The 27684-nt window shown below is 42.0% G+C and overlaps 1 protein-coding gene across 3 annotated transcripts in view; it reads right to left on the bottom strand.

Annotated features, from left to right (window-relative positions):
- The window catches only part of ADK (adenosine kinase), a 604808-nt gene that overhangs the window by 446105 nt on the left and 131019 nt on the right, over positions 1-27684 (bottom strand). The gene's annotated exons all lie outside the window — the stretch shown is intronic.

Raw genomic sequence — 27684 nt, forward strand, 5'->3', positions numbered from 1 at the left:
AGACATCAGGACTGCGGAGGCAGAAAGCAATACAAGTTACACAGGGCTCAAGTATCACTTCCAGAGTAAGCATTAAATTGACCTTTAACACTAAATAAATTAAAGATAGAATTATGCATTTAAAGAAAAGATTAGTCTGAGAATACCATGTAGATGTATTTTTAAAAAAAAGTTTTTTTAACTGTTTAAATATTGACAAAATAAGTGTAACGTTTTAGTGTCTATAAAACAATGGGAGCTGCCATGTTGTAACTTAGGCTACTTTCTCTGCTGTGGCCAATAAGAGTTATAAATAAATCACTAGATTGTGCAGCCAATGGCTGTGTGGAATATAACAGTGTTCTGCACTTCCATTTCTATCAGGAACTAAAAAGCTCACAATTTCAGAATGGAATTACGGGAAAAGGGGACAAAATAAATAATGAAAATATATTAGAGGTTTTTTAAAAAAAAAAAAAAAAAACAATTTATTATTTTATATTACAATCTCAAAGTTTTTAATGTCCCTTTGCATTAAACTGCTGGGCACAACTACTAGTTATTACTCATGTTATTGCATTTCATCCTGTTCCAGCTCTTTTCAACTCAGTTCTTCTGTTTTACTAGCTTAAAGGGACATTAAACACTTTGAAATGGTAATATAAAATAATAAATTGTATATATAAAAGTAAGTCTGCAATATACTTTCATTATTTATTTTGTCCCCTTTCCCTGTAATTCCATTCTGAATCTGTGAGAATTTCAGTTCCTGTTAGAAATGGAAGTGCAGAACAATGTTATATTCCACACAGCCATTGGCTGCACACTCTAGTGACCTATTTATAACTGTTCCTAATTGGCCACAGCAGAGAAGATAACCTAAGTTACAACATGGCAGCTCCCAATGTTTTATAAACACTAACATTTTACACTTATTTTGTCAATATTTAAACAGCTATTGAAACTTTAAAAACTACATCTACATGTTATTCTCAGACTAATCTTTTCCTTTAATGCATCATGCTATCTAGCATTTATCTAGTGTTTAATGTCCCTTTAAAGGTGCCGCCTCTTTGTACTGGGGGCTGCCATCTTGGAGCTCAGGTATTCTCACAGCCTGTGACAGAAGCTGTGCACACTCACAGATCAGTAATATTGCCTATTTGTTACAGCTATATAATATGCTTCAGGTTACAGTGCATGATACAAAGCAGGAACTGAGGCTACATTGCTCTATATTATTGTTAAAGGGACAGTCTAATCAAAATTAAACTTTCACTATTCATATAGGAAGTCATTTTAATCAACTTTCAAATTTACTTTTATCATCAAATTTGCTTTTTTTCTCTTGGTATTCTTAGTTTAAACTAAACCTAGGTAGGCTCATATGCTAATTTATAAGCCCTTGAGGGCTGCCTCTAATCACATGCTTTTTAAATTGCTTTTCACAACAAAAGACTTGATAGTTCATGTGGTCCATAAAGATAACACTGTGTTCAGGCACAGAAAGTTATTTAAGATTTAGCACAACGCTAAATGCAAGTGAATATTATTATTATTCTTTATTTATAAAGATAGATAATAATAAATAGTCAGTGTCATGTGATCAGGGGGCTGTCAGAAGGTTCTTAGATACAAGGTAATCACAGAGGTAAAAAGTATATTAATATAACTGTGTTGGTTATACAAAACTGGGGAATGGGTAATAAAGGGATTATCTATCTTTTAAAACAAAAATTCTATTGTAGACTGTCCCTTTAAGTGTTTTTTTTTTTTTTTTATATTTTGTGTAACTGTAAAAAAAAACAAACATAAATGTAAAGCTCACATGATGTATTATGCATATTAACCTGAAGCACATCATACAGCTATAAGAATGTGGACAATATCACTTATCTGTGAGTGTGCACAGCTATGTCACAGGCTGTGAGAATACCTGAGCTCCAAGATGGCAGCCCCCAGTAAAAAGAGGCGGGGCTTCAGTATCTGGTACATTTAAGCTAGTAAAACAGAACTGATTTGCAAAGAGCTGCAGGAACAGGATGAAATGCAATAACATAGTGAGTAGTTACTATTCTTTTGTAGCTCTGCATAGCAGTTTAATGTCCCTTTAAAGTGATGGTAAATCCTAGTGTTTTTGAAATGCTAGGATTTACCAGTGCTACAAATAAAGTCAAATCAGTCATGAAGTATAAAATACGTCATGCTGAAAGTTCCTTTATTTGCAGCAAGTTTATGCCGAGCTGAGCGCTTTCGACCGCCCACGGCTAAACTCCTTTTAGTAAATAGCGTTCCCTTAGCCAATAGCGTGCTAGCCATACAGCATAATGCCGATTGGCCTGCACAGCTATTGGCTAAGAGGTGAAAACGTCACCTCATTGAAAAAATTGCGTTTTGCCACGGGCGGCCAAAGGCATTAGGGTCGGCACAAACTCGCTGGCAAATAAAGTCCCCATTATTTGTAGCAATGGTAAATCCTAGCGAAAGTGATATTTTAATGCAAAAAATATTTACTCTAATCCCCTTCCAATACGTATATTTTGCACAAGTGTTGCACTATGTATTTTACTCAAGTAAAGGGGTTAAACACATAGGTTAAGTCCTATTCAGGAGCTGCAACACACTGCAGTTCCCGATCAGGACACAGCCAGCGATAAGTGGCTATGTGCACATGCCGAGAGAAAAGAGATTCCAAGGGTAATAATATATGGCATAAAAGATAGAGCCCAACAATTTGTTTGCAATATACTGCCATTAGCAAAAATGCTTCTAGTAAAAGTTATTACTGTTTCAGCGGCATACGCACATATGCCATGTGTGACTAGAGAATCAGGATTTAAACACCAGGCCTGCTCAAAGAGCTGGGGGTAGGGTGTATTGACTTCCTAGGAAGGTGTGGGGTTTGAATGCTGGTGCATAGACCCTCGCAGCATATGTGCATATGCTGCTGGGGGCCTTAAACTTTTAATAGAAGCATTTTTAATAAAAGTATATTGCAAAATTATAAAAAAAAAATTAAAACTGAAATGTACCCATGCACATCGCTATAAACATTATGCAAATCAACTATCATGTGTGTTTGTACCAAACTTTATACAACCGAGTAGTACATACAGTAAATCTAAATTCATCAATAGTAACTAGTATGCATTTTTATATATACACTAAAAATGTGCTTACAATTTAATTTTATTCTGAGCATATGTGAGAGTAGAATGTAAAATGACCCCTGGCCTATTCCCACCATTTATATCAGTCTCTTTATATAAAAAATAAAGGTACAGTGACCCTGCATTAGTGCATCTGTGTAGGAAATCACTCCTCTGTGCACAAGTAGCTGCCTCATGTGCAAGCTAAACATTAGTTTGTATCCGGATGAGACATTTACTAAAAATGTATAAATCCTCACTGCAGTGCTTTTCCCTTGTGCAGGCAGCCTGTCACAAAACAGGAGGTAAGACAACACTTGTACAGGCACGTGCCATGCATGCATGGGGGGTGATCAGCCTGGAGTTAAAAAGAAGAGTAACTGAGCAGAACAAGGAACAGCTGTGCACGTTGTTGCTGCTCAGAGTAACCATACAGTGACAGAATGTGCTTTAGATGCATTACAGAGAGCCCATCCAATCATAGTCCTCTCCTTTGCCTGCATGCTGGGAGTTGTAGTTCATAGGTACATGTAAGAGGAGACGCACTACGCCAGCCATGAAATTTCCATTACAGCACTAACTTCAGGGCTCAGTAATATACGTGCCAGGGCTATGTTTTCACGTTCCATGGGTACCAGCAGTAAAAATTCACATGTTTTGGAGCTTTTGTGCTTGAATTTTATCACTGAAACCAAGTGTGCAAAGGGTTATCCTATAGCTTGCCAACCTAAGGCCATGAGACTGACATGTGACCCTGAAATACTATTTATTTAGCTCTCTCTACACATTATAGTCGATGGGGTATTTTAGGCCCTTTCAGTGGGACTGCATATCACAGAGTTATAGATTACAGTGAAGCATGTGGCTATGATCTCACAGAACACATCCATTTCTTCCTTTTGTAGCACAGAGTGCCCATCACTATGATTAAACCATGCAAATGTCAGATGGCTTTGGGGGAAATTTGCTACTGGTCTCTGAAGCAGATGCACTGCTGAGAAGATCTAATGGATTTACTGGATGGGACATGTGCAAGTATCAGACTAATATACTGCAGTGATTCACTTATGTGCCCTCCATAGTGAACTAAAAGAGACTGCACCATAATCAACCTAACAATAAAAAGGGGAGACCAAAGGGCTTTTGGGATGTAGTTGCACCATACTGATGCTCTCAGAGAGGATGACATGAATGGTTGGTTGGTTGGTTGGTTTCCCTTGTCCAGGGAAGAATTGCTTGGTATTCTGGGGTATAAAATGCCTTTCAGGGCAGTTAGCTTGGTAAACTGCAGGATATTCCTCTGTGAAAGATATAGTGAGCTAAGAGACTACACCCTGAGTGGACAAAACCCACCGTACAAGCAAAGATGTCCATTTTCAGTTGTGTGTCTATTTTATTTTTGCCCAAGCATAAGCAATGCTGTACAAAGTTCTCCACAGAAAATGTTTCCAGAGGGGTGGTATAATGAAATGGCCAGGTGAGGGCAGTGTAATACTTTAAGATTTATAAATAAAAGAAAATGTTAAAAAATTGCAAAGGGATAGTAAAGTCCAAATTAAACTTTCATGATTCAGATAGGGCACGCAACTTTAAGCAACTTTCTAATTTACTTTTATCATCAAATTTGCTTTGTTCTTTTGGTATTCTTAATTGAAAGCTAAACCTAGGTAGGCTCATATGCTAATTTCTAAACCCTTGAAGGCCGCCTCTCATCTGAATGCATTTGACAGTTTTTTTTATAGCTATTAGTTGATGCGTTTCATATAAGTAACATTGTGCTCACTCACGTGAAGTTATTTAGTCAGCACCATTTGCCTGAAATGCAAATCTGTCAAAAGAACTGAGATGAGGGGACAATCTGCAGAAGCTTAGATACAGGCAATTACAGAGGTAAAATGTATATTTCTATAACAGTGTTGGTCATGAAAAACTGGTGGAATGGGAAATAAAGGGATTATCTCTCTTTTTAAACAATAAAATTTTTGGTGTTTACTATCCCTTTAAACTTATCATCATTTATAGTGCTGGCTACAGAGTTAGGGGTATACAATTATTATTATTATTTTATTATCAGGTATTTGTAGAGCGCCAACAGGTTCCGCAGTGCTATGAACATAAGTGGTATATAAAAACGATTACAGGGATCAAATGGGGAGAGAGGGTCCTGCCGAGAGTTGCACTGTTGAAGTCGGCTCTTATGAAAGTGAACTACAAACAGCTGGGCTCATAGGCTTACATGCTATGGGATTTTAGGGGATAGCAGTGGAGATAGGAAGGTTAGTGTAGGTTGTAAGCGTCCCTGAGTCTTCAGGGAGCACTTGAAGCTTTTAAAACTAGGGGAGATTCTTGTGGAGCGACAGAGAGTTGCATAAGATGGGAGCCAATCTGGAGAAATCTTGAAGACGGGAATGTGAGGAGGTAACAAGAGAGGAGGAGAGTAGGAGATCATGAGCGGAGCGAAGGGGACGGGAGGGAGAGTATCTTGAGACAAGGTCCGAGATGTAGGAGGGAGCAGTGTAATTGAGGGCTTTGTATGTCAGAGTGAGAATTTTGTGTTGGCAAGAGGAAGCCAGTGAAGGGATTGCCAGAGAGGTGCGGCAGATGAAGAGTGACGTGCAAGGATGATGAGCCTGTCAGAGCCTGGCAGGAGATAGGCGGCAGCTAGGGAGACCAGAGAGGATAGAGTTGCAGTAGTCGAGGCGGGAAAGGATGAGACAGTGGATTAAAATCTTTGTTGTGTCTTGTGTAAGGAAATGTGTAATTTTAGCGATGTTTTAAAAGGTGGAAGCGGCAGGCTTTAGCCAAGGACTGAATGTGAGGAGTGAAAGAAAGATCTTAGTCCAGTGTGACCCCAAGACATTGGGCATGTGAGGTTGGGGTAATGATGGAGTTATCAATAGTTAGAGACATGGGGGGTGGAGATTTTGGAAGAAGGGGGAAAATAAAAGAGCTCAGTTTTGGAGAGATTTAGCTTGAGGTAGTGAGAGGACATCCAAGATGAGATATGAGAGAGATAGTTAGTGACACTGGTTAGCAAGGAAGGAGGTAGTTCTGGTGCAGAGAGGTAGATTTGGGTATCGTCGGCATACAAATGATAATGAAACCCATGGACTTTATTAAGGAACCTAGTGAGGACGTGTAGATTGAGAAGAGAAGGGGACCGAGGACAGAGCCTTGCGGTACCCCAACAAAAAGAGGTAACGGGGCAGAGGATGCCCCAGAGAAGGCTACACTAAAGGTACAGTTAGACAGATAGGAAGAGAACCAAGAGAGAGCTGTGTCACAGATGCCGAAGGATTTGAGGGTATGGAGCAAGAGAGGGTGGTCGACAGTATCAAAGGATGCAGACAGATCAAGGAGGATAAGTAGAGAGAAGTGGCCTTTTGATTTTGCTGTAAGTAGGTTGTTGGTAACCTTAACAATTGCTGTCTCTGTTAAGTGAAGGGGCGAAATCCAGATTGCAGTGGGTCAAGGAGGGAGTTTAGTGTAAGGAAATGGAATAGACGTGCATATACTAGCTTTTCAACAAGCTTTGAGGCAAGAGGTAGTAGGGAAATAGGGTGGCAGTTGGATGTGGAGGTTGAATCGAGAGAAGGTTTTTTGAGGATAGATGTGACTAATGCATGCTTAAGAGATGTGGGAACTATACCAGTGCTGAGGGAGAGGTTGAAGATGTGTGTGAATATAGGGGTAAGGGTAGAAGAGAGGGAGGGGAGTAGTTGTGAGGGTATGTGGTCAAGGGGACAGGTAGTGAGGTGAGATGATAGTATAAGGGCAAAAACTTAATCCTCTGTAACAGGGGCAAAATAGCTAAATTTATGGCTATGTGGGTTTTGGATGATTGTGAGCTTTTGAGGGGGAGGGAGACCGGTAGTATGTTGAGAGCGGATTTCATTTCTGATGGAGTCGATTTTGTTGTTGAAGTACCTGGCAAAATCTTGGGCTGACAGAAAAGTGTGGTGGGAGGTGGGGGTGGGCAGAGAAGAGTATTGAATGTGGAGAACAGACGTTTTGGGTTTGAAGAAAGGAGTAGAGATATGAGTGGAGAAGTAATGTTGCTTATATAGATTAAGGGCAGAATAGTAAGAGTTCAAGATGAACTTATAGTGAAGAAAGTCAGCAGAACTCTGAGATGTCCTCCAGTGTCGCTCAGCAGTGCGGGAACATCTGGTAGGTACCGTGTCAGGGCTTAGGATGAGTGTATGTTTTCCAAGTTATGGTAGGTGGGGCCAAGGACGGTAAGGGTAGAGTTATAGTGGCAGATGGATTCATCAGGACAGGAAAAGGAGGGATGGAAGAGAGAAGAGGTTCGAGGGAGCTAGCAAGCTGTTGCTGATCTAATGACTTGATTCTTTTGTGAAGTTTAGTGTGAGGGGTAGAAGGAGGGAGAGTTATAGGGAGGGAGGTGATTTTACAAGTGAGGAGGTGGTGGTCAGAAAGAGGAAAAACAGAATTTATGCTTACCTGATAAATTACTTTCTCTTGCGGTGTATCCAGTCTACGGATTTATCCTTTGCTTGTGGGATATTCTCATTCCCTACAGGAAGTGGCAAAGAGAGCACACAGCAGAGCTGTCCATATACCTCCCCCTCTAGCTCCACCCCCCAGTCATTCGACCAAAGGTTAGGAAGAAAAAGGAGAAACCATAGGGTGCAGTGGTGACTGTAGTTTAAACAAAAAATTGTTTTACCTGACTTAATTGCCAGGGCGGGCCGTGGACTGGATACACTGCAAGAGAAAGTAATTTATCAGGTAAGCATAAATTCTGTATTCTCTTGCAAGGTGTATCCAGTCCACGGATTCATCCTTTACTTGTGGGATACCAATACCAAAGGACACGGATGAAGGGAGGGAACAAGACAGGTACCCTAAACGGAAGGCACCACTGCTTGCAAAACCTCTCTCCCAAAAATAGCCTCCGAAGAAGCAAAAGTATCGAATTTGTAAAATTTGGCAAAAGTATGCAGTGAAGACCAAGTCCCTGCCTTACAAATCTGTTCAACAGAAGCCTCATTCTTGAAAGCCCATGTGGAAGCCACTGCTCTGGTAGAATGAGCAGTAATTCTTTCAGGAGGCTGCTGGCCAGCAGTCTCATAGGCTAAACGTATTATGGCACGAAGCCAAAAAGAGAGAGGTAGCAGTCGATTTCTGACCTCTCCTCTTACCAGAATAGATAACAAACAAGGAAGATGTTTGTCTGAAATCCTTAGTTGCTTGCAAATAGAACTTTAGAGCAGGAGCTACATCAAGATTGTGCAACAGACGTTCCTTCTTCGAAGAAGGATTGGGGCACAGAGAAGGAACAACAATTTCCTGGTTAATATTCTTGTTAGAAACCACTTTAGGAAGAAAACCAGGTTTAGTACACAAAACTACCTTATCTGTATGGAACACCAGGTAGGGTAAATCACACTGTAAGGCAGATAATTCTGAGACTCTTCGAGCAGAAGAGATAGCTACCAAAAACAAAAAACTTTCCAAGATAACAACTTAATATCTATGGAATGTAAAGGTTTAAACGGAACCCCTTGAAGAACTGAAAGAACTAGATTTAGACTCCATGGCGGAGCCACAGGTTTATAGACAGGCTTGATTCTGACTAAAGCCTGTGCAAACGCTTGAACGTCTGGTCCACATTCACTTTACCCTCCCGTAATGAGACCCTAGTGCTTAGAGCCGGCAAAGAGAATGACTGGGGGGTGGAGCTAGAGGGGGAGCTAAATGGACAGCTCTGCTGTGTGCTCTCTTTGCCACTTCCTGTACGGAATTAGAATATCCCACAAGTAAAGGATGAATCGGTGGACTGGATACACCTTGCAAGGGAAAGGTGTTTTTGCGAAGTTTGAGACAGTGCATTGATAACTGAAAATCAGATCAAGGGAGTGACCATCTTTGTGAGTGGGAGAGTCAGTCCATTGTGACAGGCCGAAAGAGGAAGTGAGTTGCAGAAGTTGTTTTGCAGAGGAGGCAGTGGGATTATCAACAGGGAGGTTGAAGTCACTGAGAATGAGGGCAGGGGTATCCGAGGAAAGGAAGTAAGGTAGCCAGGCGGCAAATTGATCTAGAAATAGAGTTGCGGAGCCAGGGGGGCGGTAAATGACTGCAACGTGTATAGAGAGGGGAGAGAATAAGTGAATCATGTGTGTTTCAAATGAAGAAAATGTGAGGGAAGAGAAGGGCTGTATTTGTTGAAAGGTGCAACTAGAGGAAAGTAAAATACCAACACCACCTCCTTGTCTATTGTCAGACCTAGGAGTGTGGCTGAAGTGGAGACCCCCCATGTGACAGTGCAGCAGAGGAAGCAGTGTCTGAAGGAGAGAGCCAGGTTTCTGTGAGAGCCAGAAGATTGAGAGAGTGGGAGATAAAGAGGTCATGGATAGAAGCGAGTTTGTTGCAAAAAGAGCGAGAGTTCCATAGTGCACAAGTGAAGGGGGTGGTGGCTCTAGATGCAAGAGGAATAAGATTAACGTTACCAGAGTTTTATTTTTGAAGTCTATTGAAGGGCACACATAGGTGTGCAGGGCAAGGAAGTTGTGGGGGACCAGGATTGGGGGAGATGTCGCCAGCAGCTAGTATGAGCAAGAGGGAGAGTGACATGAGATGCGGATTTGCAGTAGTGAGGCTGTTTTTGTGATGAGTTGCAAGGGGAAGAGAGAGTCGTTAGGAATGTGTGAAGTTTATGAATACAAAAGTAAGGTGAGGTTAAGAGAGATGGGCTAAAAAGCAGTGCAGGTGGTGAGGGGTAAGGAGTAATTGAGTAAAGTAGTTTGTTAAACAGACAGAAGGTGGTAAAAAGGAATATGAAGATATTTAGCATTTTTACAAAATAGTCAGTGTATAAAACTCAGTATAAAAACAGAACTTGCCTTATCCCTTGTCCGATCCTTGTCTAATTCTTGTCTAATTCTTAGTGCCTCACTTATAAAATGTTCACTTAAGAGATGTGAACAGATTATCTTACAATACGGCTATCTAAGCCTGCATTGCTAACCCTGCATTGCTTCCCCTTAGCAGTGTTAAATTTATAGGCCACAGTATTCAGCTGAATGCAATAAATTAGGTAATGACCTGATCAAAGATAGTCAAATGCCAATTGGGAAAATTTGATTCAGGGTGCGATAAGTTAAAAATAACAGACAATAGAATTTGGGGGAGGCTGTGGTTAAACCATTAGTGAAATTATAAATTTAGGAATTAAAACAAGTAGTATTTGCAAGGTTTGAGCATCACATAGATAAATGAAAGATATCAGCAGGGTAAATATATAATTAATTATACAGACAAATGCAAAAAGAGAGGCTTGAAATACAGATGACACAAAAACAGGGAAAAAGGCAGGATTTGAATGCAGGGACCCAAATCACATACCAAAAGAGGCTTGAGATACAGATGACATAAAAACAGGGGGAAAATGCAGGATATACAATGAAAACGATTTGTAATAAGATTAAAAAAAAACCACATAACAGACTAAACAAACTTAGTACTGGTCCTGTTCAGAAGAGTTAACCGTCTACAAGTTAAAGGGATAGCCTAGTCAACATTAAACTTTCACGATTCAGATAGACCGTGCAATTTCAAGCAACTTCAAAATTTACTCCTATTATCAATTTTTCTTCGTTCTCTTGGTATCTTTATTTTAAAAAGCAAGAATGTAAGCTTAGGAGCCAGCAAACTTTTGGTTAGCATCTGGGTAGTGCTTGCTGATTGGTGGCTACATTTAGAAACCAATCAGCAAGCGCTACCCAGGTGCTAAACCAGAAATGGACTGGCCCCTAACCTTACTTTCTTGCATTTTCAAATAAAGATACCAATAGAAAGAAGAATAATTGATAATAGGAGTAAATTAGAAAGTTGCTTAAAATTGCACCAATCTAGTTCCCTAATAATACCATAAGGGAGTTACCTTACCAAGAGTATAAATCCAGAATGCTTCTCTTTGTCAGTTCCCTATTACCCCCTCAGCTAGGGAGTGATATATGTTTGATCACCTAGGGGCCCATTTATCAAAGGGCTTGCGGACCTGATCCGACACTGCGGATCAGGTCCGCAAGACCTCGCTAAATGCGGAGAGCAATACGCTCTCCGCATTTAACATTGCACCAGCAGCTCACAAGAGCTGCTGGTGCAACGCCGCCCCCTGCTGACTCGCGGCCAATCGGCCGCCAGCAGGGCGCTGTCAATCAACCCGATCGTATTTGATCGGGTTGATTTCCGGCGATTCCTGTCCGCCTGCTCAGAGCAGCCGGACAGGGTTATGGAGCAGCGGTCTTTAGACCGCTGCTTCATAAGTTGTGTTTCTGGCGAGTCTGAAGACTCGCCAGAAACACGGTCCTTCAAGCTCCGTACGGAGCTTGATAAATGGGCCTGATAGAATCTCAAATTACTCAAATTATGACTGGCCTGGATGAAATTATGCATCACTTGTGCATCTAAATACCTCTTACATTTATTACTCTTGTGTTGATTTATTCTTTCACGTACCCGTTCAGTCATTTTCCCTACATAACCAATTCCACAAGGGCACTTAATAATAAGTTTAACAACGAATGTGGATGTGCACTAGAAAACTGTATAAACTTATTACAATCTCGTTTCCTTAGTAAACAAATCTACTGAAATTTTATCATCACATTTGGACATTGTAGTTTCTCATAAAAAAATATTTTAATCATTGAACTGTAATTTAGAACGGATATACTGTGTGGCACCATTCAAGTCATTTACAAAATCCACCTGGGTTCCAATGTCACCCAACCATACTCCAAAAATATCATCAATAAAGCTCCACCAAGTGGCACCTTATTGTAAAAATAAAGCATTGCTGTAAACCACTGTCATTCAAAGCTGTCATCAGGCCGATTTTTGTGTATATCTGAACTGGAGCACTGGTGAAACAATCAACCGATTGGTAAACATGGATATTTTACCTCGTCCAAGGTAAACCTGAAAATCTGGCCTGTCGAGTAGGGTTGAGGACAGGTTTAAATAAAAAAAAAAAAAGTGTAGATAAAATATTTCTCAAAACAATTCATAAAAATATTTACATATGTCGGGGCAACATTAAAACCCATGGCTGTGCCTTGCAGCTGCAGATAGAAATCATCCTGAAATAAAAAAATTATATCAGGACAATATTCAATAAAATCAACCAAAAATGCTCTCTCTACCTTTTTCAGGTTACTAGACATAAATAATGTTCCATCTACCACACCGAGGCCGGCCTCAAGTGTAATTAAGTTATCTCAAGTATTCCTTATGTATGAAGTGGAATTCAAAAATGTTATCCAAATAAATGAAAACCTTAGAAAGAACCACTATCGGCTACAATAAGGCACTCAGGTGGGGTCCTTAAATATTTATGCACTTTAGGTAATGTATAGAGTACTGGTGTTTCTTAGAGCACATCCACATTCAATGTTAAAAAATCATTACAGAGGAACCAATTCATGAGAGTGAGACGGATAGTCTCAGATGATAAGCAGGCTGGACAAAGGATGCAGGAAATGGGTCTGCAATTTCAAGATGTAGTTAAACAAGAAATGAAGGAAGGATGTTTTGGCAATTCCACATAAGTGGTTACTACAGGTTTGGTTGATAAAAAGAAGACCTAAAGAATGGTATTTGTTAGTAAATATTGTAATCTGAGTAAACAGGTATATAGGATACTTTGTAAACATTGGGTAATTTTAGGTAGCTGTAATCCCAGTATAAAGGAATTTTCATGACCACCAAATGCAAACTTATAGCAGGCGTTAGAAATTTGAAAGATGTACTAGTGAGGGTAGATATAGGTCCTAAATGCAATTAAAGAAAATCTTATAAAAGTTATATAGGCGAAAACAATTTAGGCTTTTTTCCCTGTTTGGGCTTTTCTAATTTTAACAGTTTAAAAAGAGCCCCCTATTTTATGCAACGGGAACAGGTAAGAAATATAGCATTCAGGGTTACTATACCTGTAAGACGGATTATGCTGTGTACCTTATTAAGAGTCCATGGGGGATTTCTTATGCAGGGGAAATAACCCAACGGACAGAATAAATCAATTTGAGTGATTTGAGATTCAAGGTGATTAAACAAATTTCCCTCCCTAGGCAAGGGGGTAATAGGAAACCGACATTATTACAAAAAGAGAGGAATTTTGGATTTATACTATTGGTGCAGTATCCCCTTCTGGCATGAATTGGGAAAATAGTATTTTGTATCAATTGTGTTGTAAATTAACACAAGGGAGGTGGTCTTGACAAGACAAAGGAAAGCTGAGTTTTAACTGAATGTTCGGCCATACATGTCCTTTTTCAATGCTAAAATGGATTTTAGCTTTGAAAAAACATAATTTATGCTTACCTGATAAATTCCTTTCTCCTGTAGTGTAGTCAGTCCACGGGTCATCCATTACTTATGGGATATTAACTCCTCCCCAACAGGAAGTGCAAGAGGATCACCCAAGCAGAACTGCTATATAGCTCCTCCCCTCTACGTCACACCCAGTCATTCGATCGAAAACCAAACGAGAAAGGAGAAACTATAGGGTGCAGTGGTGACTGGAGTATAATTTAAAATTTAGACCTGCCATAAAAAACAGGGCGGGCCGTGGACTGACTACACTACAGGAGAAAGGAATTTATCAGGTAAGCATAAATTATGTTTTCTCCTGTTAAGTGTAGTCAGTCCACGGGTCATCCATTACTTATGGGATACCAATACCAAAGCTAAAGTACACGGATGACGGGAGGGACAGGCAGGATCTTTATACGGAAGGAACCACTGCCTGAAGAACCTTTCTCCCAAAAACAGCCTCCGAAGAAGCAAAAGTGTCAAATTTGTAAAATTTGGAAAAAGTATGAAGAGAAGACCAAGTTGCAGCCTTGCAAATCTGTTCAACAGAGGCCTCATTCTTAAAGGCCCAAGTGGAAGCCACAGCTCTAGTAGAATGAGCTGTAATCCTTTCAGGAGGTTGCTGTCCAGCAGTCTCATAGGCTAAACGTATTATGCTACGAAGCCAAAAAGAGAGAGAGGTAGCAGATGCTTTTTGACCTCTCCTCTGTCCAGAATAAACGACAAACAGGGAAGAAGTTTGGCGAAAATCTTTAGTTGCCTGTAAATAAAATTTCAGGGCACGGACTACGTCTAGATTGTGCAGAAGTCGTTCCTTCTTTGAAGAAGGGTTAGGGCACAATGATGGAACAACAATCTCTTGATTGATATTCTTGTTAGTGACTACCTTAGGTAAGAACCCAGGTTTAGTACGCAGAACTACCTTATCTGAATGAAAAATCAGATAAGGAGAATCACAATGTAAGGCTGATAACTCAGAGACTCTACGAGCCGAGGAAATAGCCATTAAAAACAGAACTTTCCAAGATAACAGCTTGATATCAATGGAATGAAGGGGTTCAAACGGAACACCCTGTAAAACGTTAAGAACTAAGTTTAAGCTCCACGGTGGAGCTACAGTCTTAAACACAGGCTTAATCCTAGCCAAAGCCTGACAAAAAGCCTGAACGTCTGGAACTTCTGACAGACGTTTGTGTAAAAGGATGGACAGAGCTGAGATCTGTCCCTTTAAAGAACTTGCAGATAAACCCTTTTCTAAACCTTCTTGTAGAAAAGACAATATCCTAGGAATCCTAACCTTACTCCATGAGTAACTCTTGGATTCGCACCAGTGTAAGTATTTACGCCATATCTTATGGTAAATTTTCCTGGTAACAGGTTTCCTAGCCTGTATTAAGGTATCAATTACTGACTCCAAAAATCCACGCTTTGATAAAATCAAGCGTTCAATTTCCATGCAGTCACTTTCAGAGAAATTAGATTTTGATGTTTGAAAGGACCCTGAATTAGAAGGTCCTGTCTCAGAGGCAGAGACCAAGGTGGACAGGATGACATGTCCACTAGATCTGCATACCAGGTCCTGCGTGGCCACGCAGGCGCTATTAGAATCACCGATGCTTTCTCCTGTTTGATCCTGGCAATCAAACGAGGAAGCATCGGGAAGGGTGGAAACACATAAGCCATCCTGAAGGTCCAAGGTGCTGTCAAAGCATCTATCAGGACCGCTCCCGGGTCCCTGGACCTGGACCCGTAACAAGGAAGCTTGGCGTTCTGGCGAGACGCCATGAGATCCATATCTGGTTTGCCCCAACGTCGAAGTATTTGGGCAAAGACCTCCAGATGAAGTTCCCACTCCCCCGGATGAAAAGTCTGGCGACTTAGGAAATCCGCCTCCCAGTTCTCCACGCCTGGGATGTGGATCGCTGACAGGTGGCAAGAGTGAGACTCTGCCCAGCGAATTATCTTTGATACTTCCATCATCGCTAGGGAACTCCTTGTCCCTCCCTGATGGTTGATGTAAGCCACAGTCGTGATGTTGTCCGACTGAAACCTGATGAACCTCAGAGTTGCTAACTGAGGCCAAGCCAGAAGGGCATTGAGAACTGCTCTCAATTCCAGAATGTTTATTGGAAGGAGACTCTCCTCTTGAGTCCATGATCCCTGAGCCTTCAGGGAATTCCAGACAGCGCCCCAACCTAGTAGGCTGGCGTCTGTTGTTACAATTGTCCAGTCTGGCCTGCTGAAGGGCATCCCCCTGGACAGATGTGGCCGAGAAAGCCACCATAGAAGAGAATCTCTGGTCTCTTGATCCAGATTCAGCATAGGGGACAAATCTGAGTAATCCCCATTCCACTGACTTAGCATGTACAATTGCAGCGGTCTGAGATGCAGGCGTGCAAAAGGAACTATGTCCATTGCCGCTACCATTAAGCCGATTACCTCCATGCATTGAGCCACTGACGGGTGTTGAATGGAATGAAGGACACGGCAAGCATTTAGAAGTTTTGTTAACCTGTCCTCTGTCAGGTAAATTTTCATTTCTACAGAATCTATAAGAGTCCCCAAGAAGGGAACTCTTGTGAGTGGTAAGAGAGAACTCTTCTCCTCGTTCACTTTCCACCCATGCGACCTTAGAAATGCCAGTACTAACTCTGTATGAGACTTGGCAGTTTGGAAGCTTGACGCTTGTATCAGAATGTCGTCTAGGTAGGGAGCTACCGAAATTCCTCGCGGTCTTAGTACCGCCAGAAGAGAGCCCAGAACCTTTGTAAAGATTCTTGGAGCCGTAGCCAACCCGAAGGGAAGAGCTACAAACTGGTAATGCCTGTCTAGGAAGGCAAACCTTAGATACCGGTAATGTTCTTTGTGAATCGGTATGTGAAGGTAGGCATCCTTTAAATCCACTGTGGTCATGTACTGACCTCTTTGGATCATGGGTAAGATTGTCCGAATAGTTTCCATTTTGAACGATGGAACTCTTAGGAATTTGTTTAGGATCTTTAAATCCAATATTGGTCTGAAGGTTCCCTCTTTTTTGGGAACCATAAACAGATTTGAGTAAAACCCTTGTCCGTGTTCCGACCGCGGAACTGGGCGGATCACTCCCATTAGTAAAAGGTCTTGTACACAGCGTAGAAACGCCTCTTTCTTTATCTGGTTTGTTGACAACCTTGAAAGGTGAAATCTCCCTTGTGGAGGAGAAGCTTTGAAGCCCAGAAGATATCCCTGAGATATGATCTCCAACGCCCAGGGATCCTGGACATCTCTTGCCCAAGCCTGGGCGAAGAGAGAGAGTCTGCCCCCCACTAGATCCGTTTCCGGATCGGGGGCCCTCACTTCATGCTGTCTTAGGGGCAGCAGCAGGTTTTCTGGCCTGCTTGCCCTTGTTCCAGGTCTGGTTAGGTTTCCAGCCTTGTCTGTAGCGAGCAACAGCTCCTTCCTGTTTTGGAGCAGAGGAAGTTGATGCTGCTCCTGCCTTGAAGTTACGAAAGGCACGAAAATTAGACTGTCTAGCCCTTGGTTTGGCTCTGTCTTGAGGCAGGGCATGGCCTTTACCTCCCGTAATATCAGCGATAATTTCTTTCAAACCGGGCCCGAATACTGTCTGCCCCTTGAAAGGTATGTTAAGTAATTTAGATTTAGAAGTTACATCAGCTGACCAGGATTTTAGCCACAGCGCTCTGCGCGCCTGAATGGCGAATCCGGAATTCTTAGCCGTAAGTTTAGTTAAATGTACTACGGCATCAGAAATAAATGAATTAGCTAGCTTAAGGGTTTTAAGCTTGTGTGTAATCTCATCTAATGGAGCTGAGTCAAGGGTCTCTTCCAGAGACTCAAACCAAAATGCTGCCGCAGCCGTGACAGGCGCAATGCATGCAAGGGGTTGCAATATAAAACCTTGTTGAACAAACATTTTCTTAAGGTAACCCTCTAACTTTTTATTCATTGGATCTGAAAAGGCACAGCTATCCTCCACCGGGATAGTGGTACGCTTAGCTAAAGTAGAAACTGCTCCCTCCACCTTAGGGACCGTTTGCCATAAGTCCCGTGTGGTGGCGTCTATTGGAAACATTTTTCTGAATATAGGAGGGGGTGAGAAAGGCACACCGGGTCTATCCCACTCCTTAGTAACAATTTCAGTAAGTCTCTTAGGTATAGGAAAAACGTCAGTACTCGTCGGTACCGCAAAATATTTATCCAACCTACACATTTTCTCTGGGATTGCAACTGTGTTACAATCATTCAGAGCCGCTAACACCTCCCCTAGTAATACACGGAGGTTTTCCAGCTTAAACTTAAAATTTGAAATGTCTGAATCCAGTTTATTTGGATCAGATCCGTCACCCGCAGAATGAAGCTCTCCGTCCTCATGTTCGGCAAATTGTGACGCAGTATCAGACATGGCCCTAGCATTATCAGCGCACTCTGTTCTCACTCCAGAGTGATCTCGTTTACCCCTAAGTTCTGGCAATTTAGACAAAACTTCAGTCATAACATTAGCCATGTCTTGTAAAGTGATTTGTAATGGCCGCCCTGATGTACTTGGCGTTACAATATCACGCACCTCCTGAGCGGGAGATGCAGGTACTGACACGTGAGGCAAGTTAGTCGGCATAACTTCCCCCTCGTTGTCTGGTGAATGTTGCTTAACATGTACAGATTGGCTTTTATTTAAAGTAGCATCAATGCAATTAGTACATAAATTTCTATTGGGCTCCACCTTGGCTTTTGAACATATTGCACAAAGAGATTCTTCTGTGTCAGACATGTTTAAACAAACTAGCAATTAGACTAGCAAGCTTGGAAATACTTTTCAACTGAATTTACAAGCAATATGCAAAACGTTACTGTGCCTTTAAGAAGCACACAAAAACTGTCACAGTTGAATAACAATGAACCGGATTAGTTATAGAAACCAAATTTTCACAGTAAATGCATAAATTTAGCAAAGGATTGCACTCATTAGCAATGGATGATTAACCCTTAATATCAGAAAAAACGGATAACAATTGAAAATATAAGCGTTTTTATCACAGTCAAAGCACAGTCTCACAGGTCTGCTGTGAGTGATTACCTCCCTCAAAACTAGTTTTGAAGACCCCTGAGCTTTGTAGAGACGTCCTGGATCATGCAGGGAGAAGGCAGACTGTGACTGAATTTCTAATGCGTAGTAAAAGCGCCAAAATAGGCCCCTCCCACTCACAATACAACAGTGAGGGAAGCTCAGTAAACTGTTTTAATTCAAAACAAACGACAGCCATGTGGAAAATAACGCCCAAAACAATTTTTCACCAAGTACCTCAGATAATTAAACGATTTAACATGCCAGCAAACGTTTAAAATCTAATTTATGAAATGTCATTAAAAGCCTGCTGCTAGTCGCTCACACTGCAAGTTAGGCTAAAAGTTATATGCATACAGTATTTTCCCAGTGAAGTGCCATTCCCCAGAAATACCTCAGTGTAAACATACATACATATCAGCCTGATACCAGTTGCTACTACTGCATTTAAGGCTGTACTTACATTATATCGGTATTAGCAGTATTTTCTCAGTCAATTCCATTCCTTAGAAAATAATATACTGCAACATACCTCTTTGCAGGTGAACCTGCCCGCTGTCCCCTGTTCTGAAGTTACCTCACTCCTCAGAATGGCCGAGAACAGCAAATGGATCTTAGTTACGTCCGCTAAGATCATACACAAAACTCAGGTAGATTCTTCTTCAAATGCTGCCTGAGAAGAAAACAACACACTCCGGTGCCGTTTAAAATAACAAACTTTTGATTGAAGATATAAAAACTAAGTTTAACAACCACAGTCCTCTCACACATCCTATCTATTAGTTGGGTGCAAGATAATGACTGGGTGTGACGTAGAGGGGAGGAGCTATATAGCAGCTCTGCTTGGGTGATCCTCTTGCACTTCCTGTTGGGGAGGAGTTAATATCCCATAAGTAATGGATGACCCGTGGACTGACTACACTTAACAGGAGAAAAGCTGTGTATGGCTGAAACTTGTTTGCTGCACTATCTTTTCTAACTTACCTCTTCACTATCAAACCTGATGCCGAGGTTCCAGGATATCGGCCAGGACTCTTTGGGATTAGAGTGATGCTTTCTTTTTTTTTCTTTTTTTAACTTTTTCTGTTTATTTTCTTATTCACTCTGCTTTTTGCTGTACTATATAACCTTACCCAGTGGGAGGGTGGTATGTGAGTAGGGTTGCCACCCAGTCGGTATTTTACCAACATGACCGGTATTTTTAAGGTTCATGTCAATGTAGAAAATAATGAATAAATATTGAAAGAAAGCCCCTGTCAAAATGAAACTTCTTCTGAGTGTGATGAATACAAGTTATAAACAAACGAGCATTTAAAATCGGTCTTATCAGCTTTAGTTTTTTAGTTATGCTGTTTAATTAGTTATGCAAATTTATGTTAATTTGCATGGCCGGTATTTTTTTCCAAGAAAGGTGGCAACCCTATATGTGAGTAGGGTGAGTAGATGTGATATTACCTTGTGTTAGTGATTTTAATTTATTAATAAAGGCTAGGTTTTATCAGTAGGGAATAGTGCTGTAAGCCCCCATACTTTCTCTTTTTTGTGTAATTTAATTGTTATTTTGGAGGATTAGCACCTTATCTCATAGAAATAATCTTATTTAATAAGTTTTTCCCACTCTTTTGGATTGTAGTGCCGGTTAGCTCTTATCCGTTAATAAAATAATTAAATATTTAATTAATTAAATAGATTAGATTATATATATGCTCAGTGTCACACACACACACACAAGTGGTATTAAGCCCACAATAAGAAAAAAAAAATAATTGCACACAAGGAACAAAAATTAGAGGGATCTGGACACCACTAAGTGATATGAATGAGCTCAATATCAGCACATCAAGAGTTAAAGCAGAGACATATTGGAGGTCTGAAAAGAATGTACTTTTCCGCTACATGGGACAAGACTGGAAATCATTTCCACTGGGAGGTCCATTGCTCTGATCTTTTATTAAATTGATTCAGCAGTGAGACAAATTGTTTGAACCCAATGAGCTGTTTATTTAAACAATGAGGATGAATGCCCTGACGCAGTGCAGTTTTGCTGCAAATAACCAGTGGCTATGTATGTATCTCACTAAGGGTTATAGATGTTACAGATGTTGCCCACCTGTCATTAAAAAAACACCAGCTGCACCACACTGAGGAAAAAAAAGACAACTCCCTTGTTCAGGGGCACTGACTGGTATTTGGGGGTTGGCTTAGCTTTTGCAAGTGGTCAAAGTGATATATTACAAGAGACCCCCCTCTATGTAGGGCACAGCAGGGGAATGCACCCTGAGTGAGCATCAATCTACACAAAATGCTATATGATCCATTTCTGTTTTCTGTTCTCATTTTATTGCATCTATAAAGCAACCCTTTCTATAAGCCTGTGGGAATATTTTAAGGCAGACAAAAAATCTAGAACCCAAACATTTTGTGGGGAATATTATATTGATAGAGAATATATATATATATATCAGGGACTTCATTTCACTTTAACCTTCACCACTGAAGCCAATTAGGGATGATTGCAAATTAGATGAATAGGAACAAATCTCAGAAGGTTTTGTATCCCATTAAAAACATAACTTATGCTTACCAGACAAATTCCTTTATTTCCTGGCAGGGAGAGTCCACAACTTCATTCCTTACTGTTGGGAAATACAACACCTGGCCACCGGGAAGAGGCAAAGACACCCCAGCCAAAGGTTCGCCCTATGGAGATACGGGCGGGAGCCGTGGACTCTCCTCCCCCCAATGGAAATGAAATTATCAGGTAAGCATAATCAATTTTTTCCATTTAAAGGAGGAGAGTCCACGGCTTCATTCATTACTATTAGGAACATATACCCAAGCTCTAGAGGACACTGAATGAAACCGAAAGGGTAAAAAGGCGGACCCTATTCTGAGGGCACCACAGCCTGCAAAACCTCTCTCCCAAAAACAGCTTCCGCAGAAGCAAAGACGTCAAATTTGCAAAACTTTGTAAAATTGTGTAAAGAGGACCAGGTAGCCGCCTTACAAATTTACTCCATAAAGGCCTCATTCTTGAAGGCCCAAGACGAAGCCAATGCTCTAGTTGAATGAGCCGTGATCCTCTGAGGAGTCTTATGTCCCGCTGTCTCATAAGCCAAGCGAATCAAGCTCCTCAACCAAAAAGACAAAGAAGTATCAGAGGCCCTTTGCCCCTTGCGCTTCCCAGAATACACCACAAAAAGAGATGCAGACTGTCTGAAATCCTTTGTAGCCTGAAGATAGAACTTAAAGGCACAAACCACATCCAGGTTATGAAGTAACCTCTCCTGTGAAGAAGAAGAAGGGTTAGGACACAAAGAATATATCAGGGACTTCATTTCACTTTAACCTTCACCACTGAAGCCAATTAGGGATGATTGCAAATTAGATGAATAGGAACAAATCTCAGAAGGTTTTGTATCCCATTAAAAACATAACTTATGCTTACCAGATAAATTCCTTTATTTCCTGGCAGTCCACAACTTCATTCCTTACAAGGACACCCCAGCCAAAGGCTTAAATATCCCTCCCATTTCCCCTATCCCCCAGTCATTCTGCCGAGGGAACAAGTAAAAGTAGGAGAAATATCAGGGTATAAAGGTGCCAGAATATATAAAAATGGAGCCACCCAACAAAAATAGATTACGGGTGGGGTCGTGGACTCTCCCTGCCAGGTAGGAAAGGAATTTATCTGGTAAGCTTAAATTATGTATACCTTCCATAAGGCAGGGAGAGTCCACAACTTCATTCCTTACTGTTGGGAAAACTATACCCAAGCTCCAGTGGACACTGAAGAAATAACGGGAGGTACCAAAAAAGAGGCGGACCATATTCTGAGGGCATTACAGCCTGCTAAACTTTTCTCCTGAAAGCTGCTTCAGCCGAAGCAAACAGATCACACTTGTAAAATTTAGAAAACGTTTGTGAGGAGGTAACCAGGTAACAAATCTGATCCATAGAGGCTTCGTTCTTAAAAGTCCAGGAGGAAGCCACTGCTCTAGTGGAATGAGTCTTTATATTCTCAGGAGGCTGTCGTCCCGCTGTCTCATAAGCTAAGCGGATGACACTCCTCAACCAGAAAGATAGGGAAGTCGTAGTAGTCTTCCGCCCCTTACACTTCCCGTATAGATGACAAACAAAGAGGAAGATTGTCTGAATTCCTTAGTAGCCTGAAGATAGAACTTCAAGGCACGAACCACATCTAGATTGTGAAGCAAGCGTTACTTCACTGAAGGAGGATTAGGACACAAAGTAGGAACAACAATTTCTTACTTAATGTTACGGTCCGTCACCACCTTAGGGAGGAACCCTAATTTAGTACATAAAACCGCCTCATCAGCACGGAAAACAAAATAAGGAGAGTCACATTGCAAAGCAGAGGCAATAGCCATCAAAAAAGAACCTTCCAAAAAAACAATTTAATGTCATCAGTATGCATAGGCTCAAACGGAGACTGCTGCAAAACACTAAGAACAACATTGAGGCTCCAAGGCAGAGCCCCAGATCTAAACACAGGTCTGATTCTGATCAGAGCCTTAACTGCACATCTGGAAGCTCAGCCAATCTCTTGTGCAGTAACACCGACAGGGCCGATATCTGTCCCTTCAGGGAACTCGCAAATAGACCCTTCTCCAGTCCATCCTGGAGAAAAGATAAAATTATGGCAACCTTAACCTTATGCCATGAAAAGTCACGGTCTTCAAACCAGTACAAGTAAGTCCTCCACACTTTATGGTAGATACGACGAGTAACTGGCTTACAAGCTTGAACCAGAGTGTCGATAACACTCTCAGAAAACCCTCTCTTGGCTAAGACTAAGCGTTCAATCTCCAGGCAGTCAGCCTCAGAGTATCTAGATTTCGAACGAAGGGACCCCGTATCAGCAGATCTCTGCGACAAGGTAACCTCCACTGAAGATATGAGGACATACCCCCCAGATCCGCAAACCACGTCCTCCGCGACTACGATGGAGCAATCAAAATTACTGATGCTCGCTCCTGCATGACGCGAGCCACCACATGAGAAAGAAGCGGTAATGGAGGTAAAAGATATAAGAGTCTGGACCTCCATGGTACTGATAGGGCATCTATCAGTTCTGCCTGAGGATCCCTCAACCCATAACCGAGTAGCTTGGTATTGAGGCGGGATGCAATAAGATCCATTTCCGGTGTCCACTACTCTCTTGCATATCTCTACAAACACCTCGGGTGTAGAGACCATTCCCCTGGGTGAAAGGATTGCCTGCTGAGGAAGTCCGCTTCCCAGTTGTCCACACCCGGAATGTGGATCGCTGACAGCATACATCTGTGAGTCTCCACCCACTCTAGTATCTGAGATAGTTCTATCATCGCCAAGGGACTTCTCGTTCCCCCTGATAGCTGATAAACTGGGACGATCCTAGAAGGGGCCAAGCCTTTAAGACATTGAAGATTGCCCAGAATTCGAATATATTGATCGCAAGGGATGATGACTCCTGAGTCCACAGCCCTTGTGCCCTCTTAGCACCCCAAACAGCTCCCCAGCCGGAAAGGCTTGCGTCCATAGTCACAATCTCCCAGGACAGTCTCAAGAAGCACATGCCCTGGGACAGATGATCTTGAAAGAGCCAGCAAGAGAGCGATTCTCGAGAGAGGTTGTCCAGCACAATCTGTTGAGACAGATCTCAATGGTCGTCGTTCCATTGTCTCAGCATGCCTAGTTGTAAGGGTCTGAGATGGAATCTTGCAAAGGGAATGATGTCCATACAGGACAACATGAGTCTGATCACCTCCATACACTGGGCAACTGAGGGTCTCAAGGAGGCCTGGAGGGCAAGACAAGCAGTAGTTAGCTTGCAACGTCTCTGTGAGAAATACTCTCATGGACATGCAGTCTATTATTGTCCCCAGGACATTCACCCTTGAAATTGGAGTAAGAGAACTCTTTTCCAAGTTCATCTTCCATCCATGTGATTGAAGAAGACTGAGAAGGGACTCTGAATGCTCTTTCGCTAGACGAAAAGATGGTGCCTGTACCAAGATATCATCCAGGTAAGGCGCTAGCAACGGCTAGAAGAGCTCCCAGAACCTTTAAAAATATATTTGGATCAGTAGCTAGGGCAAAAGGAAGGGCTATAAACTGAAAGTGCTGGTCCAGAAAGGCAAACCTCAGGAACTGAAAATGTTCCTTGTGTATCAGAACATGAAGGTATGCATCCTTCAGGTCTATGGTCATAAACTGTCCTTCATGAACCAGAGGAAGGATTGACTGTATTGTCTCCATCTTGAAAGAGGGAACACTCAGAAACTTGTTTAGGCACTTAAGGTCCAGAATTGGATGAAAAAGTTCCCTTCTTTTTTGGAACCATGAAAAGGTTTGAATAAAAACCCAAACCTCTTTCTGCTGTAGGTACCAGGGCAATTACTCCTAGAGAGGAGAGATCCCGTACACAACCTAAAAAGGCAGTTCTCTTTCTGGTCTTGTAGACAGTCTGGAGAGTAGGAATCTGTCCCTGGGCGGGTGAGACTTGAATCCTATCCAGTATCCCTGAGATACAACCTCCAGGACCCAAGGATCCTGTACATCCTGGAACCAGGCGTCTGAAAAAAAGAGAGAGTCTGCCCCTACTCGATCCGATCCCGGATCGGGGGCCGCCCCTTAATGCCGATTTGTTCTCGGCGGGCTTCTTAGTCTGTTATGGCTTATTCTAGGACTGAGCCGGCTTCCATGTACTCTTGGGCTGCTCGGACTTGGATGAGGATTGCCGTCATTTCGTGATTTGTCAGAAAATTAGACAATTGCTGTCCCTTAGGCCTATTCTTATCCTGCGGTAGGAAGGCACCCTTCCCTCCGGTAACCGTAGAAATAATCCCTGGATCGAATAAAATCTCCTTGAAAGGAAGAGAAAGGTGTCTTGATTTAGAAGTCATATCTTGCGAATAATTTTTTAAAAGAAGAGGGGGAAAAAGAAGATCTTATTCTTTCCCATTTGTTACTAATGTTTGCAATCTTAACTGGCACAGGAAAAGTCAGAGGGACCTTCCGGTCTTCATAAACACTGTCTAATTTAGGGATCTTAAGTTCCTCAGGAAGTGTAGCCTCTGGAACCTCTAGCGTAGACAGAACCTCCTTTAATAAAAAAAGCAGATGTTCAATTTTAAATCTAAAAGGAAGATTCCTCCGCTGAAGGAGGTTTAGAAACTGAAGTCTACGACTCAGAAAATTCACCCTCTGAGGCTACAGAGGTTAACTCATCCTCGTATAGCTGGGACATAGCTAAATCCAACAAATATTTAGATGACTCTAGGTCAGGAGAACTATGTTTAATCTTTCTCTTAAGTTTGCTAGAGGGAGGTTAAGGCACTCAGGGCCGCAGACACCGAAGATTGTAACTGCACGGTAAAGTCCGCCGGAAAAAAGCTCCCTCCAGTTGGATAAAGGGTAGCAATCTTTTGGGACACAGATTCCTGAGAGGTAGACGGCTCAGGGGGGGCTAATAGCACTATGAGTATTAGCAGGCTTGTCTCCCTTCTTAGACTTTAGAACAGTGCTTAGGCAAATGGAACAAAATTGAGCAAACCACAGCCTCCTCACAATATAAATAGGAATTATTAATCAGTACAGAAGGAGAGGAACTTTCTAATATAGTATCAGAATCCTCCATAGCTAAGATATATTCACAGAAGGACAGACAAAAAATTATGCTTACTTGATAATTTAATTTTCATCAGGGGGAAGAGAGTCCACGGCTTCATTCATTACTATTGGGAATTAAGAACCTGGCCACCAAAAGGAGGAAAAAACACCCCAGCCAAAGGCTTAAATACCTCCCCCACTTACCTCATCCCCCAGTCATTCTGCCGAGGGAATCAGGAACAGTAGGAGAAATATCAGGGTATAAAAGGTGACAGAAGATGATTAAATTTAGGTTCGCCCTATGGAGATACTCGCGGGAGCTGTGGACTCTCCTCCCCCCAACGGAAATGAAAGTATCAGGTAAGCATAATTTATGTTTTACATTTAAAGGGGAGGAGAATCCACGGCTTCATTCATTACTATTAGGAACATATACCTAAGCTCTAGAGGACACTGAATGAAACCGAAAGGGTAAAAAGGCGGACCCTAATCTGAGGGCACCACATTTCCTGATTGATGTTACGGATAGACACCACTTGGGGAGAAACCCCAACCCAGTGCGAAGTACAGCCTTATCCGCATGAAACACCAGATAAGGAGGATCACATTGCAAGGCAGCTAGTTCAGATACTCTGCGCGCCAATGCAATAGCCAACAGGAAGAGAACCTTCCAGGAGAGAATCTTAATGTTAATGGAATGCATAGGTTCAAACGGAACCCTCTGCAAAACCTTAAGGACTACATTTAAGCTCCAAGGTGGAGCCGACTGTCTAAAGACAGGCCTAATTCTAGACAGAGCCTGAACAAAAGATTTGGATGTCAGGGAGCTCCAAGTCTCCTATGCAACAAAACTGATAATGCCGAAATCTGTCCCTTTAAGGAACTAGCAGCAAGACCCAACTCCAAACCATCTTGGAGAAAGGACAAAATCCAGGATACCTTCACCTTATGCCAAGGATATCCATGCTTCTCACACCAGGACAAGTAAGTCCTCCACACCTTATGGTAGATGCGACGAGTGACTGGCTTCCTTGCCTGAATTAGAGTATCAATCACACTGTCAGAAAAGCCTCTCTTGGCCAACACCAGGCGTTCAATCCACGCAGTCAGCCTCAGAGAATCTAGATTTCGATGTTGAAAGGGGCCCTGTGACAGCAGATCCCTGCGACAGGGTAAGCTCCACGGCGGAGAGGATGACATCCCCACCAGATCCGCAAACCACGTCCTCAGCGACCACGAAGGAGCAATCAGAATGGCCGGGGCCCACTCCCGTTTGATGCGTGCCACTACGCGAGGTAGAAGTGGTAATGGTGGAAAAATGGAAGCTAGGCTGAATCCCCAAGGAACCCCTAAGGCATCTATCAGCTCTGCCTGGGGATCCCTGGACCTCGACCTGTATTGAGTTACCTTGCAATTGAGTCTGGACGCCATGAGATCCATCTCCGGCGTTCCCCAACTGTAACAAATGTCTGCAAACACCTTGGGGTGACGAGACCATTCTCCCGGATGGAAGGATTGTCTGCTGAGAAAGTCCGCTTCCCA

This window comes from Bombina bombina, chromosome 9 (assembly GCF_027579735.1).
Source record: "Bombina bombina isolate aBomBom1 chromosome 9, aBomBom1.pri, whole genome shotgun sequence".
Lineage (NCBI taxonomy): Eukaryota > Metazoa > Chordata > Amphibia > Anura > Bombinatoridae > Bombina > Bombina bombina.